This window comes from Nycticebus coucang, chromosome 17 (assembly GCF_027406575.1).
Source record: "Nycticebus coucang isolate mNycCou1 chromosome 17, mNycCou1.pri, whole genome shotgun sequence".
NCBI classification, from domain to species: domain Eukaryota; kingdom Metazoa; phylum Chordata; class Mammalia; order Primates; family Lorisidae; genus Nycticebus; species Nycticebus coucang.
The window spans coordinates 88,202,879-88,221,610 of record NC_069796.1 but is presented as its reverse complement, the minus strand read 5'-3'; the positions used below and the strand labels follow the sequence as shown (position 1 = coordinate 88,221,610).

General features: G+C 47.9%; 1 protein-coding gene across 5 annotated transcripts in view; it reads right to left on the bottom strand.

The window, feature by feature from the left end:
* Positions 1-2,710: 2,710 nt before the first annotated feature.
* C17H4orf50 (chromosome 17 C4orf50 homolog) overlaps positions 2,711-18,732 on the bottom strand; it is a 122,389-nt gene continuing 106,367 nt past the window's right edge. For all 5 annotated transcript variants that reach the window (XM_053567366.1, XM_053567367.1, XM_053567365.1 and 2 more), the window contains one exon: positions 2,711-4,143. The gene's annotated coding sequence lies outside the window, so the exon portion shown is untranslated. The remainder of the gene's footprint in view (positions 4,144-18,732) is intronic.

The window sequence follows — 18,732 nt, the reverse complement described above, 5'->3', positions numbered from 1 at the left end:
TCTAGATGAAAATCAAACCATCCTGTATGTTTACGCAGAACTTAAGAGTTTACAAAGTGCTTTTCCATCCATGTTCCCATTTCATTTAAAGCCTAAAGGTAAAATAAGAGGCAGGGCTCTGATAGGGGTCCCCACCTGGCCTCTAAGGCTGTCCTGTGTGTAGTGGGATGGATCGTTCACCCATAGTGCTTCCCTGGCCTGGAGGTGCCTCAAAGGCCTCCCTTGGGGACTGGAAAGGACAGAGGTATTAATAAAACCATCACAAGTGGGCAGAGAGACCAGGGATGGATGCTGGTCTGGGGCCCAGGACAAGCATGCCATCTGGGACTGGCAGAGAAGTGGGGGTGAGGTGGTGTCCAGACACCAAGGAAACCCATATCCAGCAACAGATGAGCCTTGTAGCTAAAGCTAGGGCCCCTTGGAAAGCCAGCTTGGAGAAGGCACTTAATGAGCATTTAAAGACTGACTCACCAGTTGGCTAATGTGAAAGGCGCCCACGAGGGCAGGCTTGTGATGTGGTTTGCTCTCTCCTAGAACTCAGGTGCCTGTACTGGGGCCTGCACTTAGTGATGGCCAATCAATGTGTGTTGGTTGGATGAATGAATGAAACCCAGTGAGTGACAAACCTCAGTAAAAAGCTGGAAATCACATCTTTCTTTGTCCCTTTTTCTTGGAAATATTTGGAAACAGCCATCCTTTTACTAGGAGGCAGAGTTCTGCTTGAGAAGGCAAGGAAGGATGCTAATTTTAATGAGCATCTACTCTACTTCTCGTTTCTCCTTGTGCTGTCAAGGACGGTGATATTTCCCCCATTCCTCTTCCCCCGTGAAAGAATTTGCAGACTAGATAGTGGGCTGACCTGCGGGGTGCCCTCAGCAGGTGAAACACAGGTGGATTTTGCAATCAGGCTGATGGACTCAGAGGCCAGTCGTTCCCATGTGCTGTCACGGCGCTTGCTGGGTTTGTGCTTTGCAGGGAAGCGGGCATGGAGCCCCAGCACATGGCTTCACTTGTGAGAAAGTGAACAACAGTAGCCTCTGCTGGAGCTCGAGCTTCCCTGCTGCCGTGGATCCTCAGAAGAGCCCTGTGGGGGAGAAGTTCCTCTTCCAATTTTGCAAACGAGGAAATAGGACTCCAACCCCATGTTGATAGGCGTGGCGTGTGCTCTTAATGGCGTCTCCTCTCATTCCTACTGCATTCTACTGTCAGTATTCTGTCTTCACAATACTTCCACGAGGCTGTCAAAGAAGCCACCATTCCTCCCATTTTCCTCCAAAAGAGGAATCTCAGATTCAGAAAGTTTAAGGGCTTTGCCCCAGGACATGGGACAGGCAGGCAGCAGGGCCGGAAGTAGAGCCAAGGTGTCAAGACGCCCAACCCAGGGCCTTCCTGTATGAAGGTGGCTGTGTCACTCTCTGGCCTGTGGGACTCTGGGCCCGGGTCACAGTCCCTCTCTGGGCCTCTGCATTTTTACCCATAACACGAGGCTACTAAGCGGGCCAGATGTCTCCATGTCGCAGCCAGGCAGGTTACACAGTGAGTGGAGGAGAAGACGTGGGGTGTGAGTTCCTGGGGTCCCCTGGGCTGCGTGGCCACTCAGGGGGAGGGAGCCGACTGGCCTCATTCGCCTCTGACTGTGGCCACAGAGATAGAGGCCCATGTTGTCAGATCCACTGATTTTCCAAGAGAAGACAGAAATCCAGATTGTTATAAGAAATCTCTTGGTTTTCAAATGTCACTTGCTAATCTCAATACTAAATAATACAGTGTAGGTATTTGCACAGCCACGTTCATAGCAGCTTGATTCACAATAGCCACATGGTGGAAGCAACTCCAGAGCCCACGGACAGACAGGCAGGTGGATATACAATGTGTGTTCTGAACACACGATAGAATTATTCAGCCTTAAAAAGGAAGGGAATTACAACCCATAACACATGCTGCAACAGGATGAGCCTTGAGGACATTATGGTAAGAGAAATAAACCAGTCACAAAAGGACAAATCTGTGCGACTTCACTTATATGCGTCCCTGGAGGAGTCCAATTCGTTTCAGAGAGAGAGGGTAGAATGAAGCCTGCCAGGGGCTGGAGGAGGGGCAACGGTGGGGGGGGGCGGGGGCGTTAGTGTTTAGTAAGTATAGAGCTTCAAGTCTGCAAGACAAGAAAGTTCTGGTGATGGTCACAAAATAATGAGAATGCACTTAATGCCACTGAACTGGATATTTAAAATGATTATAATGGTGAGGTTTATGTGATGTATATTTTACCACAATTTTTAAAAAAGATATAAGACAAACAAGACATGTGTGGGCCCCTTCTGTCCCAGGCCCCACCTGGTATGTGGGGTCAAATCTCTCAAAAGTCTATCCCGAGGGTTTGGGGCCTGCCTGTCACTCACCCCTCACTAACTGCTGCTCCAGGTCTGCCAAGTCTAAGACCCCTGGGGCCGACTCTGTCCACCGAGTTTCCCTTCCTGCTGCCAGCTCTGTCTCACAGCAGCAGGGCCGGTAGACTCCGAGGTTTCCCTGCCCAGCTCTGTCTCACAGCAGCAGGGCCGGTAGACTCCGAGGTTTCCCTGCCCAGCTCTGTCTCACAGCAGCAGGGCCGGTAGACTCCGAGGTTTCCCTGCCCAGCTCTGTCTCACAGCAGCAGGGGCCGGTGGACTCCGAGGTTTCCCTGCCCAGCTCTGTCTCACAGCAGCAGGGGCCGGTGGACTCCGAGGTTTCCCTGCCCAGCTCTGTCTCACAGCAGCAGGGGCCGGTGGACTCCGAGGTTTCCCTGCCCAGCTCTGTCTCACAGCAGCAGGGCCGGTAGACTCCGAGGTTTCCCCGCAGAGATGCTCCATTGTTACTACATCTTCTTGGGTAATGCTGAGACTTCGAAGGTCCCCATCAGCCCCCTCCTTGCTGCCTGAATCGGCTGGCCTCACTGTCCTGCAGTTTACAGGGAGATGGCAGAGGGAGAAGGCGTCTCTGTCCAATCACAGCGGCTACCTGTTGATACTCTTTAACTGCCAGGCAAATGGAGCTGAACGAGGCTGCAGGCCGGGAGTACTCCAGGGTGCTGTGGTTAGCTGGGGCAATTCGTGGACACAAGTATTTTAGAAATGAGGAGCTCTTTGTTTATGCTGGAAACAAGGACTCAGAACCTGCCCCTCCGTGGGAACTTGGCAAAGGGAGGGCATCATGTAGGGCAAGAGGGAGGGGCAATGGACTCCTCAGATGTTAGGGCTGGGAGAAGTGCTGGGAGGTGCGTGGTTACACCCACTTTATAGATGAGGAGCAGAGGCCCATAGAGGCTGAAGGACAGCCTCAAGGCCACCGTCAAGTTGGAGACAGAGTTGGGTCCCTGGACGGGTCTCTAACAGTCCTTGCTGCCTGGACTAAGGGTGACTGATCCCTTATGGATTCCAGTCTCTTCTGAGAATTTGATGAACTCCATGGCCCCTCCCTATGAAAGTGCTCACATGGCTGGGATGCCATGTTAGCCCAAGTTTCTGCAGGAGCTTTCTAACATCATGATGACTCCTAAGATGGTTTTTAAAACCACTGTCCTGCCATCTTGGTGCCCTATCTCAGGTGGAAACTATGTGGGACTGTCAATGCCTCAAACCCTCACAGAAGAGCCTGCCTGAGCAGCCAGCAGGAAGCAGAGAGAGAAGGAATTGCTTTCTACAGACGCAGCAACGCCCCTGACGTGGGGAGAACCTTACAGTGTTCGGAGCACTTCCCCAGCCATCAGCTCATTGGATCACCAGAACAAAGCTGTCAAGTGGGCATCAGGACCCTCAAGCAGATGAAGAAGTGGATGTTGGAAGAAGGATAGTATTCATTTGTGCGAGGTGATACAGCTTATGAGTGGCAGAGGCACTACAAAGCCAGGCTCCTGCCACCATGCCGTGCCAATACATACGGGCTTCTTACGGTCAAGAGCCATCTCTTTGGTCCCCTGGTTGGTATCATGTAAAGTAGAAACATTCCTCATGGATGACTTGAGACAGGAAGATGGTTGTTCAGCTCGTAGTCTGGGCCTCTGGAAGGGACTGCAGATCGTGAGTCATCTCTGCTCTGCTCTGCTGCTCAGTTGAGAAGGATGCAAATATTTCCCAGCTTACTGTGCTTGCCTCTGCACTATCTTCTTTCCTGAAACCAAAAAAAAACAGGACCATGGGTTCTTCAAGGGAACACACTATGACCCCAGCCACATACATGTGCATTTAAGCCACTGGAAGACCTCCACTTTAAACTCTGTATGCGGTGGGCTATGTCATGGGATATCTGTAATACAATTCATCAGCTGCTTGCCCTAGAAAAAAATCTTCTCTTGCAATTAATAGGCAATTCTCTCTTTATTTGGGGTGTCTTGAATCCTGGAAATAACAGGGAACTTTCATGTAACTAGGTATTCAAAAGTCTCTTGAAAGGGCCAATGGCAGAAAAAGAAAGAGAGAGAGACAGAGAGAGAGAGACAGAGAGAGAGAGAAAGAAAGAAAGAAAGAAAGAAAGAAAGAAAGAAAGAAAGAAAGAAAGAAAGAAAGAAAGAAAGAAAGAAAGAAAGAAAGAAAGAAAGATAGGAAGAAAGAAAAAGAAAAGAAAAGTTAATAACTGATCCAGGTGGGACACGATGGCTCATGCCTGTAATTCTAGCACTCTGGGAGGCTGAGGTGGGAGGATCACTTGAGCTCAGGAGTTCAAGACTAGCCTGAGGAAGAGGCTGTACTAAAAAATAGATAAATTAGCCTGGCGTCACGGAGGGCACTTGTAGTCCCAGCTATTCAGGAGGCTGAGGCAGAAGGATCACTTGATCCCCGGAGTTTGAGGTTGCTGTGAGCTAGGTTGATGCCATGGCACTCTATCCAGGGTGACAGAGTGAGACTCTGTCTAAAAAAAAGGGCAGCGCCTGTGGCTCAAAGGAGTCGGGCACTGGCCCCATATGCCAGAGGTGGTAGGTTCAAACCAGGCCTCAGCCAAAAACTGCACACAAAAAAAAACAACGAATCTAAAGGAAGAGAAAAGTTGAGATGCTCAGGATTATCTTCATTCATTTGTCCAACAAAAAGGGATGAGGCACCTGCTATATGTCAGTCTTGGTGCCAGGCACTGGGGATACAGTGCCCTCCTGAGATGACTGAGGGATCACAAAATAAATGCACATGTCAGCTGTGGCAGTAAAGGAGACGTGACAGCGGAGCTGGGGCTAGCAGGGGTGGTGTTGGGGAGCAGCTTTCCACAACACCGGTGTGAAGGCCCTGCAGAGCAAGAAGCCAGTGAGACAGAACAGAGAAGCGAGGGGCAGCGTGGTGGGAGATGAGGCTGGATGGTGAACAGCATGGTGTGCGGGAAAGTCGGTGGGGGAGGGCGCGCTGGACAGGATATAGGCCCAGCGATGATTGTGGAGGGATAAAAGGAAGGAAGAAATGAAAGAGGGTGAAAGGAAAACTTCCTGGAGATGGTGATATTTGAGGGCAGTCCTGGAGATAGACAGGAGTTTTCTGGGCAGAGGAAAAGGCTGGGCAGAAGACAAGAGGTGTGAGACAACCCAGGCTGGGGGAGCTCCACAGGACAGGAGTGGCAGAGAGTGGCCTGGACAGCTCAGGTGGCCAAGAGGGGCCTTCATGGAGACTGCAGGACTACTAAGCATGTCTGTGCAATGTGACAGCGGCAGAGGGGACCACAGGAATATTAAAACCCTTTCAGAGCTCAGCATCCCCTTGCTGTTCCACAGTTGCCCCACAACTGAATTCGCCGAGCCAGGCTTTGCTGTAGTGATGGGGTCTGCAGAGCTGGGCAGTAGGGCTCACACACAGCTGGTGGCCACGTTCCTCACAAGGGTGTTGGTGAGGATATCAACCACAGCACTACTGCAATCTTGCTGGGAAGCCAGTCTGACCTGCATAGCATGTGTGTTTGTGCAGGTGTTTTTAGTCTGGATTTCATGATGTATTTATACTTACCTATAGGTACACTGCTAAAAATGCTTTTTGGGGGGAAGGAATAAGCGACACAAAGAAACCCCATTTCAAATCCTCAAAGCTTCTAGCACTGTTAATACCCAAACTTCACTATACATCAAATTTCTTGCAGAGCTTTATAAGAACTCTGATTCCCAGGTTCAATCCTAGACTTATGGACTCAGTGTGCATGAGATAAATCTTAGAAATATGTGGTTCCAGTGAGTTCCCTACTCACACACTTAGCTGGGGTATTCTTAAGCATTAAGCTCCTATGGTAAGCACCTGGCATCTGGGTACCTCTGCCTTGACTGATGCTCCAGTCTGAGGACACAGCAGAAAAGTAAACTTCCAGCAATTGTCACTGATATAACAAACACAAGAAATCATCATTCCCTGCCTACATCCTGCATGAGGTTGCATCCAAATTCTTGCATAGATCTTGCGTTCACCAAGGAACGAGTGTGTCAACTATTCAATAATTAACAAAGTCCTTAGGGTCCCCTCCAAAACCTACGTGGGACGCTAACAGGCGGTAATTCCTATAAAATCACTTTCAAAAAACTACAGCAGTGCAGAAGTGTTCCCTTGATAAGAGGGAGGCTTAGTAGGGGGACCACACTTGTGGAGCACGTTGCAAGTACAAATTGGATCTATCAGGTGTAGAACACAAATGTCTTAATGCTGTAATTGGGTAAATGAGGTGACAGCTATGTAGGATGTAAGCACTCCAATTTGTACAAATAATCAACGCATCAAATCCCATAATGGCATCAATGTATTTTTGATCTATGTACAAACGACTTAATAAAATAAAATGACAATGCTACCCAAAGCAAAAAAGAAAAATTACAGCAATAACAAAGATACTCAGCTTCTTAGAGATAATCAGCAGATGCAACAAAGCAGGGAAAATCACTTTGGGGGGGGGGATTCCATGCAAGAGGGGTCCCAGGAAGGAATTTAAAATGCGAATACTCACAATGTTCACGTATGTTCTACACGTGAACGTAGAGTAGCTGCTGAAGACCTCTAGGGAGATTACACAGTAGAAAAGAAATTTAGTGAACTAAAACACAGATCTAAGGAATCCCCAGAATTCAGTCTAGAGAGATAAAAAGGTGTGTGTGGGGATGGGTGGGGGGGTGTCTCGAGTGATTAGTTGAGATCCAAATGACAAGAAGGAGCTGCCGTGGAAAGAAATAGCGCCAAGCGTCCTCGGCAAAAGGGAAAAGGGAGAAGGATGTGAGGTACAAGGAACTAACTTGGCAGTGACAACTTGGGGTATCTGAAGAACAGGAAGTCGATGGCAGAGAAGGTGTGTCAGGGAAGAGAAGAGCGCTGCAGGGGTGGAGCCAACAAGCAGCTGTCAGCGCAGTTGGTGATGGTTAACGGGGGATGTTTCAGCGGAGGGTACAGAGGGACTTTGCAGCAATGAGCACTGACTGCTCATTCATTCATTCACTTTCTCATTATTGCGTAACTACTATGTGCCAGGCACTTTTTTGAAGGCTACGAGAAATGTTGAGATGAATAAAACCCACGCAAACATTTGTCCTCGGGGGCCTCACCATGGAGGGAATAAAACAGGTAAACAAACTATACCATCAGACAGAATGAATGTGGGATTAACAAAAATAACAATGGACTGTGGAGAGTCGCAGAAAGGAGCCAGCAGGAGATCTGAGCCAGACGTCAGGCTGGATGACTTAGAAGGAGTGGCAGGCTCACCACCCTGCAGATACGGGCATCTCCGAGGGGCCCCTTCCCCTGGAGAACAGTCAGCTAGTGGACTCTGTGACGTGATGATTCTGTGACATCTCAGCAGGTTTCCAGGTGCCTGGGGAGTTGGAGACGATGAGGCTGGGGCCTCACTCCAGAGTCCACGGTTGGAAGCAGGTGTGTAAAGCAGACACTGGTGGAGATCACAGGCAGGTGAATGATCACATGATAAGGAGAAGGAACGCCCTGGGGTATCATGAAATGAGGGCAAAAATGGGGACACTAGTCCACGCCCTACTTAGTTCCAGCTCTTGATTGAGAGAACAGAGTCTAACAAGAGAGACCAGCATAGACATGACTGCCCTTGAACCACTCCCCTAATCCCCAAGTTCACACAGCCTTCTGTAGGGATGCACAGCAGAGATGGGAAGGTCATACATAGAGACCACTCTGTCACTGCCCTTTTTCTCATTCTGTTCTGTAAATCAAAGCACAACTGGCCTAACCTACTTCACAGACTGAAAATGCCTGAAAAGTACAGAAGTCCCCATTCTCTCCTGCCCAGCCGTTCCCCCAACCCAGCCCACCACCATCTCTTCCCTGAGCCCTGGGACAGCTCCCTAACCAGGCTCCCTGCTTCAGGGCCCCCACCCCAATGCACTCCCCACATAGCAGCCAGGATTCCTGGGGAGCTGGTTACATCGTTCCCTTTCCTCAAACCACCACACATTTTTCTCTGCTTAGGATTGTCATACCCAGCAAAGGGACCTCTAAAGGCCTCTAACTGTCTCAGCCCAAGTCCCCGCATGTCTCAAACCCCGGCACCTTGGGTTAATTCCTCAAACAGTTTTCAGAATAGAACAAGGAAGTTCCCAAGAACTCCTAGCAACAGGGAAAACAACAGGGAAAACTTACCCCAACGCCCTAGCAATAGCTAAACAATGGTGAAAAAATTACCTATGCGAATTTCCCAAGGTACTGCACCCCCCAAGTTGTCCCCATGCCAACCACCACATAGTCCATGACGCGGTGGCCACACGGTAGCCCCCTGACTCCCCGCCCCAGCTAGCTGCCACGTTCTGCTTTTGTTCCTAGTTGCTTGCATGGCAACAAAAATGGTATAAAAGTCAACCTGCCCCTCACTTTGGGCCGTTTGCCTTTGGGCAGCGACCCGCCTGCTCAGGTGTAATAAATCACCATCTGATTTATACCTAAAGTAGGGTCCGAGTCTTTCTTCCAGGTGGCATGTGTACAACAGGATGCAGCCAAGCTTCCCAGCAAACGTTCCTAGATTCTTCCTAGAATCTCTCAAAATGTCCAGCCTCGCCTACCTCCTGTCATTCATCTCCTGAAATTCAAATCTTCCCGTGTTGCTCAGCAGCCACATGCCGTCCTACAGGGGCAGGACACTGGCCTTGTCCACCATATGCAGTGTGTCAAGTGTCTAGAGGGTAATGAGCAAGTGAGCCGTTGATAAGTTGATAGCAACAAAATCCTTTGGCCATTTTCAAATCAGACTATGGAGGGGTTGTTCAGTTCTTTGAGTTCCTTGTATAATCTGCATACTAATTCCTCATCAGGTGAATAGTTTGCAAATATTTTCTGTCCTTCCACAGGTTGTCTCTTTACTCTGTTGGTTGTTTTCTTTGCTGTGCAGAAGCCCTTTAGTTTGATATAATCCTGTTGGACTATTTTGCTTTGTTGCCTGTGCTTTTGAAGGCTTACCCATAAACTCACGGCTTAGGTGAATGTCCTGAATCGTTTTCTCCTATGTTTTCTTCTAGTGATTTCTTTACATTTAAGTTTTAATCCATCGGGAGTTGAGTTTTGTTAAGTGTTGAGATGGGGGTCTGGTTTCATTCTTCTGCATGTGAATATCCAGTTTTCCAGCATCATTTATTGAAGATACTGTCCTTTCCTCAATGATTTTTTTGGGCCTTTGTTGAAAATAAGCTGGCTGTAAATCTGTGGATTTGTGTCTGGACTCCCTATTCTGCTCTGTTGTCTGTGAATCTGTCGCAGGCCAGTACCAGGCTGTTTTGGTTACTGCAGCCGACTGTGAAGTCAGGGAGTGTGTTCCCTCCAGCTTTGTTCCTTTTGCTCACAATCTGCTTTAGCTATTTGAGGTCTTCTGGGGTTCCATATATATTTTAAAATTATTTTCTCTATTTCTATTAAGAATGCCATGGCGTATTTTGGTAGGGACTGCATAAATCTGTATTCTTTGGGTCTTACGGTCACTTTTAACAATATTAATGGAGCTGGGGTTTTGCAGAAGATCTGCCAGGCTCCAGGACCCATGCTCTTAAGCGAGACAGAGAAACACACATCAAATGACCCCAGGGGAAACTGCACTCATAAGAAACTGTGAATGGGGCAGGTACTGACCACAGACAGATTAAACCCAGATCAACTGAATGCGATTTTTATTGGAGGCAACCAACATATTCCCTAAGAGAAGAATCGGCACTTTCTCTCAGGTAAAGGGAAGCAAATGTAAAATTCATGACTTTTTGAGTCTAACAAACCCTTCAAAATTCATGGATCTACTGAATCTGCTCTGTCTGCTCACTAATTTGTATATTTTAAGGGAAGTTTGTGTTTATGATCCAATTGTGCTATAAACAGACTTGGTGTGAATCATGGTGTTTTAATTAGCATACCAGTTATTCCTAAGAAATCATCTAGAATATATCTTTGTATAATTAGCTAAGGAAACAGACCCCTCCCCCCAAAAAGAAAGCAAACTCATGGTCATCACCCAGCTCGATCATGGCGGAGCTTGGAATGGCTTTCTGGTTCTCCAACCAATGCTCTCTCCACCTCTCCCACTGCCGGCATTCATCAAGAACCTTCCATGTGCCCAGCCCTGGGAAAGAAGCTTTTTTCATGTTCAAGGGGATATGAGATGAAGTCCCCACCTGCAAGGTATTCTTTCTGGGGGGGGGAAGCTGCCTCCTCATTGAAAGCAGCCCCAAGCCCCTGTTTCTGTATCATAGAACCAATGAGTTTCTTTGCCCTCTGTGCTTTCTGAAACTTGAGAGATTTTCTGGCCCATCTTAAAGTTAGAACACTCCCCCCAGCATCTGTGATGGATGGTTGCACACATCTTCCTTGGATACATCCTTCCACCTATGTCAGGGACACTCGTTCCATCGGACAGCTCATTCCAGGGGGGAATTCACTCATGAATGGAGTGAAAATGAGACTTGCTGGAATGTGTGGGAAGCTATGGAAGGAATATTTCACATGCCATTTAAAACTGCAGCGTGGGGTCCAGGGGAGCCTTTCTTCAGAAATGGTGAGCCTGTTTCGAGGTGACTCCCTGGCTGCCTTGTGGTTGCCTTAGAATGGTAAGAGACTAAGCAGAAAGGCCAGCTGTGCCTGTGTCACCTGCCCAAAGGCGCCTGATCCGGTCTGTCTGCCACAGGCAAAAAGTGAAGATGCAAACTGTGTTCTCAGGTCTTGGTGGGGGACAGAAAGCAGAGCCATGCTGGTGAGCAACAGCTGACTCTTGGGGGGGGGGAGGGCTGATTTTTAGCATTTCCCAACATCTATAGTATAAATACCTCCACCATGGCTGATTTTAAGCCACCAACGTGACACCAAAGAGAAGCTGATAACAGACGCACATACTGGCTTTTACAAGCCAGAAGGAGGCAGCTCCAGCCCTCCCCTGGGTGTGCGTACAGCACGTAGGTCCGTGTTTGGGGAAAGCATACCAGGAGGAGAATGGAGCAAGCTCGAACACACGACAGAGTGATAGTCATCCTCTCTCGTTTGTCAAAATACTAATTTTGCCAAAGTAATAGGAGAGAACAGGCCAAACATTTTATAATTGCAGTAGATACGACTTTATGAAGAATAGTAGCTGCAATCAATGTAGAAAGCATTTCGTAGCAGTGTCTCCAACTGACTTTCAGGGAAATACGTCTGTCTCTATAGCAGAGCCATGATGGTAAAGTGTGCCAGTGTCCTAAAACACATGGTAATGTGACAGACATAGCAGCGGCTGTGTTTGAAAGAAGAATTTACGACTCTCCGTTCCCAAGAGGAGGGGGAGAGACATCCCCCACCATGCAGGGCCGCCGGAGGAAGTGCCGAGCTCACCCAGGAGGCAGAAGCAGGGGGAAGTGTGGCCCAGAGCCTTCATTCTGGTGTCTACAGGAAGAAATGAGTGTAGGGAAGCCTGAACGGGCCTAGGATTGGGTAATGTGAACATTTTTACAGGCTCTGGGCTATTTATGTTAATGATCTCTCGTTTTCTGATATCTGGCCTGGAGTACCTTGGAACAGGGGAAATACCGGCTTGGTATGTGAGTGTTCATGAAATGTGATGGTTGGAAATACAGGTTCTGGATGTTTGGTTTGCAAATGAAAGGTGGGCTCACTGGGGGAATTATCTTCTATCTCTAGCAATGCGCTGACCCTGGCATAGTCCAACTCTCCCGGGCCAGAAAAGCCCCAAGACAGCAAAGCATCATAAAAAAATAGGCGGTGCATCTTGCAAGGGTCCATGTGAAACTTAGTAAATGTAGAATGTAATTGTCTTAATACAATAACTAAGAAAATGCCAGGAAGGCTATGTTACCCAGTGTGATGAAAAGGTGTCCAACTGTTTATAAAACCAGTGTATGGTGCCCTATGATCGCATTCACGTACACAGCTATGATTTAATATTAATAAAAAAATAGGAATAAAACAGAGGAGTAATACAAGCAGCTTCAGAGCTTAACTACCTGGGTGGCCTTGAGCAAATCACTTACCCTCTCTCTTCCTCAGTCTTCCCATCTGTAAAAGGGGGATGATAACGCCCAGCTTATAGGGCGAGTGTAAGGAAGATGAAACTCAGAGGCCTTAGCGAACAGCAGCACTGGCATTTGCTAGAGAGCCTCACAATTCCTGGAACCTGGTCGACAGGCAAAGACTATTCTTGGAATAAATGTTGAATAAGGGTCATGGAGGTCAGTGTGCTTGGGTGCAGTGTGGAAGGAACATATACAACAGATGAATCTCCGTTTAATTTCCATAAGCTTCCTAATCACAGGGGGCACAGAAAATATGGGTAGAGATAAAATGCTTTTTTCTCAAAATACCCTAATCTGTGTTTCAATATCAAGATTCACTTTCACTTTCACTGTTCTTAACATTCTGGTCTAATTGATGGGTTTGCTCCGGAGGCAGAGTCCTTTTGAATCTCATTATACTGGGGTTCCTAGCTGTACTGATCCCATTTAGAAATAAGGCAATAAATCGTCCACAAACATTATGACCAAACCTACAGGTTGCCAAGCGAATGGACACAGGAAGCAGGGCTTTCTCATTGCATTGTCTGTTTTTAATTTAATTTTTATCGCAAGTTTGAATTTCTGAACCAGCAATAGCTGGTCAATGGCTTTAAAAATCTTTATTCTCTTTGAGATAGTCATTCTATTTCTGAGACTCAATCTGCATGAAATAGTCTTCTATGACTTTTTTTTTTTTTTTTTTTTGGCCAGGGCTGGGTTTGAACCCACCACCTCCGGCATATGGGACCGGCACCCTACTCCTTGAGCCACAGGCGCCGCCCGAAATAGTCTTCTATGAAGACAAAGATTGATACACCATGATAACCATCACACTACTAAAAAAGAAGAAAGAGAAAGAAACGGCTCAACCATTCAATAAGGTTTTGTATTATATAACCATGAAAAGTAGTAAAATTCTTGATGATAATGTTAGCATGGGGGAAATGTCTACAACATGAGATTAGATTAAAAAAAAAAAAAAAGTAGTTGTAAGAAAACTTACCCACAGGGATAAAAAAAGATATGAGCCCAAAGGTTCTTAGTGATTTTTTTTTCCTATGGGTTTTATGTGTTATTTTTAACTGCTGTTCTCTATTTTCTAGTTTTTCTGTAATAAAGCATACATCACTTAAAAATAAGTTTCATAATCTGAAGTTTTAATACCTATATAAGTACACCACAACCTCTCTTACAAAGCCAGATTTACTTGAGGAAATATGTACAGCAAAACATCTTACTTTTTATTTGTTAGAAATACTTAGAGAGTCTCATATCCTGTTCCATAGTGTTAAAGTAATTTGTACGTGGTCTCACTTGGACATAACCTTGAGCTTGTTTTACATGGCTGAGTCAGTAACTTAACATACTTATGCAAACATACTTTGCTTATGCACACAGAAATGCAAATAAAATCCATTCCCATTGAATCAGAAATCAGATGTGAGTCTGTTTCCCCACTAAGACATAGTCTCCTGTACTTCTCATGGGTTTCAGTTTAGTGAAACCCATTGTCTGGTCATTTCTCTGGTCCCCTAAGTAGCTCAGAAAGGAATTGAAGTATACACCTGAAAATATTATCTTCAATGTGCAGGGTGGGCACCATAAACACCTCTCTCCTGCTTACAGTTCAACCCCCCACCCAGCCACCCTACAGATACTACGATCTTTCTGGCGAGCAAATCCAGTCCTGAAACACCCCCTTCCTGGTCCCACCTGGCTTAAGAGCCTCAGCGACCCTCATGGCCATGGCAGGGCCCATCTTTTCCTTTCCTGCTCACATCATTTTTCCCTCCTCACTCTAAGGTCCAGTTACATCCAGTTCCTGATGTCCAGTTCCTGAACTCTTGTTGCTAGGGAAAGACATAATTTGCTGGCCAACCCCTCCCTTGTCGCCTTCTAGACTAGAGGGTGGAAAGGGCAGATACTGGCTCTGAGGGAGGAATGACCATGGGACACATTGATGGACATATCTGGCCAATGAGAGTCAAGGCAGCCTATGCTGGGGGTGTCTAGGAAAGGTCTGTCTTCCCCTTTGCTCTTGAGATACAGATGTGAGGCTGCAGCAGCCACCTTGTGAGCACGAAGCAATAAGTGCCAGGAAAAAGCCAGCAAGCTGAAGACAGTGCATCTGAAGGGTGACTGAGGCATCACTGAGCTGCCAAACCAGCCCTGACACCGTACACCCCTGTCCCCTTGCTGGGGGGTAATAAACATAGGCTTGTTTCACTGTCAGGCATCCTAATTCTTTTTTTTTTTTTTTTTTTTTTTTGCAGTTTTTGGCCAGGGCCGGATTTGAACCCACCACCTCTGGTATATGGGGCCAGCGCCCTACTCCTTTGAGCCACAGGCACCACCCGAGGCATCCTAATTCTTGCAGCTAAGTGTGAATTACTTGGCTTACTCTTCCTTTGCATGGACTCTAACACACTGGTCAACATACAGAGGAGGTCAACATAAGGAACTAGGCCTACTATACTGATACCTACATGTGGTGCTTGTCTGGTCTATGAAAATTTGCTCAACTTAAGTGTAGGGAGGTGGTCAACTATGGAGGTTCTACTCTATGTAAAGTGGCAAATTCAGTGTCTGAACATGCCAGAAGCTCAATACATGTTATTTCCCTTTCCTCATCTTCCTGAGTTTTCCTTTCGGGTCACACTTACCTATTAGGTAAATATACTGCACCTAAAACCATATAGCTCACTGAGATTTACTGGTTTGTATCTGTACGCACAGTTTGGCTGCCTATGAAAGAAATCAAATTGATGTTGCCTAGGTGAGAACAGGACTTCACGGCAAGGCTATCGCCCATAACTGAAGGGAAGAATGAATAGCATCCCAGGGGCAGTGCTGGGCTCCGCACAGCTGTGGTCAGGGACCCAAGCACTGCCAGGAAGCTCTTCCTGCTTCCTGTTGGCTATGACTGTCTTTTCTTCACTGTGACTGGAAAAAGACACCCCCTGAAGTTATTCTGGGGGTCCTATGCAGAGAGAATCACAGTTTCAAAGTGAAAGATCCTGTAAGAATTTTGATGGCCTGGCTTGGGTCAGATGTCTGGCTATCAATCAATCAACTATAAGAGGCTGGGCCTGAACCACAAAGCACAGAGGCTCTGGGTCCCCCCCACGGCAGAGAGGAAGGCTGGGAGCCAGGAGCTGCCCCCAGGCTCAGACCCCGGGTGCTGCATGTTCTCCCTTGTATTTTACCTCCTTCTTTCCCAGGAAAACCAGGAGTGCCTTCACCCACAAAGCCGTTACTCTGAAAGTTCATAAAAGCTGACAGTCTTGGTTCGGGCTCCCCCAAGGGCAAAGCCTGAGACCAGGACCTGGGTGCCAGGGGTTTATTTGGAGGCCATCGTGAGGAGCAGGAGGGAGGGAGGGGGGACATGAGACCACAAAGGTGGAGAAGCCAACATCTAGGGTGCTGGGGCCGCTGCTGGAGGCAATGGGGTCATGGCCCCACCAGCATTTCTGAACAGGATTTTCTGTTTCGAGGGCAGGAGTCTGTACTTGAGTTGGGCACACAGAGAGTCTTGAGTTTTCCGGAATAAGTCACATTGAAGCTGAGCACAGAGACAGGCTCAGGATGCGACATCAGATCTTCCAGGCACTTGCTACGTGGTAGAGAAGGGTATAGTTCCCAGGCTGCCTTTTATTAGAAATTGGAAGGTCTTCTGGTTTGACGCAAAATTAACCCAAAAAAGTAAAGATCTGCCAAAGGAAAGTGGACCCAAGATTTCCAGACCACCTACATTGCACCTACTCTACCAGCTGCCCCACACATTTTTATATCATTCTCTAATTCTGTAATTACTCCGTGTTTGTCCTATGTTATGGATGAGAAAACCAAGGCTCAGCGACCCTGAGTAATTTGCACAAAGTCACCTAGCTGGGAAGCAATACAACCTGCCAAAAAGGAAGGCTGGAGAGATTTAAGATGGTGGCCTTGTTAACTAAGGCTCAGCGACCCTGAGTAACTTGCACAAAGTCACCTAGGAAGGAACTTGCACAAAGTCACCTGGGAAGCAACACAACCTGCCAAAAAGGAAGGCCGGAGAGATTTAAGATGGTGGCCTTGTTCACTCATCCCTGCCCAGCCAGCCTGGGGTCGCAAAAGCTAGGCAGTATCAATATTTAAAATAAAGTGTGAATCATAACATATGGGAAAGTATAAAGAAAAAATATACGTGATCCTTCAGAAAGACTAACGACCTTGAGCCAGTAACGTAGGAGAGCGTGAAGGTTTCAGCTCTCGTATTTCTATTGGAAGCTATAGCATGTTTCCTTCTAGAGTCTTGAAAACACACACCCAGCCCCGGAAGGCATCTATTTAATTATGGTGCACTGCAGCGTTTCAGCTGCACCCACCCCAGGTCTGGGTTTGCCCAGGTCGTCAGGAGTCCTCCTGCCTCTGACTTCCATAAATCATCTCAGGCCCAGCCATGCCCAGCAAGCAGCAGCACGAGATGGGTGCAGAGCTCGAGGAGATGCCGCTGGCCATTCATCAGCGAGCCGGGGACCAGAGAGACACAAATGATGTCTAAGGAAAATGATGCCCGCATCCCAGGGGTGAGGCCTGTGATGCAAGGACAACATTCAAAACACAAACTGCATCGTCCCTTGTGCTGTCAGGAAGCTCCAGGACAAAGCTCGCAGAAGCAGGAAACCCAAGAATTCAACCTCAAGAAACACAGGCGGAGGCGAGGTTCCCCGTCCCCGCCGCTGTGATCACATACCAGAAGCACAGTCCTCACTGCCCATCTCACAGATGAGTAGAGTCACAAGGCATGAGAGTCTCGCCCAAGGTTACGCAGATGGAAGGTGATGTTGCTAGAATTTAAATCCGAGTAATCTCACTTCTAACTGGCTCACAAGGTCGCCTTTGGAAATAAAATGAAAACAATCCAATCTCTTCCCACAGATAAGTACAGTAGAACCTCTGTAAGTTGATCACCTGGGGGACTATAACAAACTGGTCAGCATATTAATGTAGTCAAGCTAAGGAGCAAGGTCTACGGTGTTGATACGTACATGTCCGGTCTATAAAAATCAGGTCAACTTAAGGAGCAGGTTAGTGTAGGGAGGTGGTCAGCTATGGAGGTTCTCCTGCCTTTGCAAGTGGTTTAAGGATCTCATCAATGTCATGAACCAGGCTGTGGATCTGGGTCCAGCCCACTAGGCCCTCCACAGAGAGATATAGGCTCAGGACTGGGCCAGGTCTAGACTCACCTTGTAATTTTCAGAAGGAAGCTGCTTCTTTCAGGGGAGGGAGAGAGCAAAATCACATCTTGGCCAGGGCTCATAAATCGGCTTTTCACTGCTTCCCTAACACACACGGAGAGCCTCTCACAGCCCTCTTCATCTGACCACTGTTCTTCTCTTCCAAGTGACTCCTAAAGCTTCTGACTGGCTGGGTAGACCCCCACTTCAGGGACCACCTGGCCCGTGCTTCCCCGCCTGACATGTCAAAACCACTAGGAGAGGTCTCAAAATTGTCCACCCCTGGACCACTGCAGACCAGATGGGTGAAGTCTCTGGGCAGGGACCTCAGCCTCACTATCTTGTAAAGCTCATCTGACAATTCTGATGTCCACTCAGGGTTGAGAAGTGCCAGTGCTGACCATGGTCCTCTCTGTACAGGTGGGAAACTGAGACCAGAAATGCCAGGGGCTTTCTCGAGGCTTAGGGCTTCTCAGACAAAAGTTGCTGCTATGGCTCACAGTTGGGGCAGACAAGGCTCCCCCTTTGGCAGGAGGCCAGGTAGGGCCAAAGTCAGATCTCAGGACCGTGTTCTCATCAGGACCCCCAGGCTGTGTGCTTTCCAGAGTTGGAGGTGCTGCTGCTGATTCAGGGGTCTATTGCCAGTTCCCAGGAAGCCCAGGCTGGAAGACTGATGCCTGGTTCGCAGCTCAAGGTTCCGGAACCTTGGACTAACCTGGTGTGTGCGTCAGTTTCCAGGTGGCAGATCAGATCTTCCACTTGCTCCCATGAAGAGTGGTCTGAGGCAGATTCATGTGTGGGAGGGAGTCGTCTAAAGGAGTCGTCTGCCTTGTGTCCCTATCAGCCTGACAGAGCCCCATGAGGCCAGCAGAGGGGGTCTCCCAGGACGGCCTCCTGGAGCCATGAGCCTGTCTCCAGAGCCTCTTTTCCAAGGCAACTGCCTTGACCCAACAAAACCATGGCATAGACACCAGTCAGCAGACTGCATGCTGAGTGGCATGTGTAGGGTTCACAAAGGGACACAGGCTGGTGCCCGGTAGGCTCTGGCAGGAC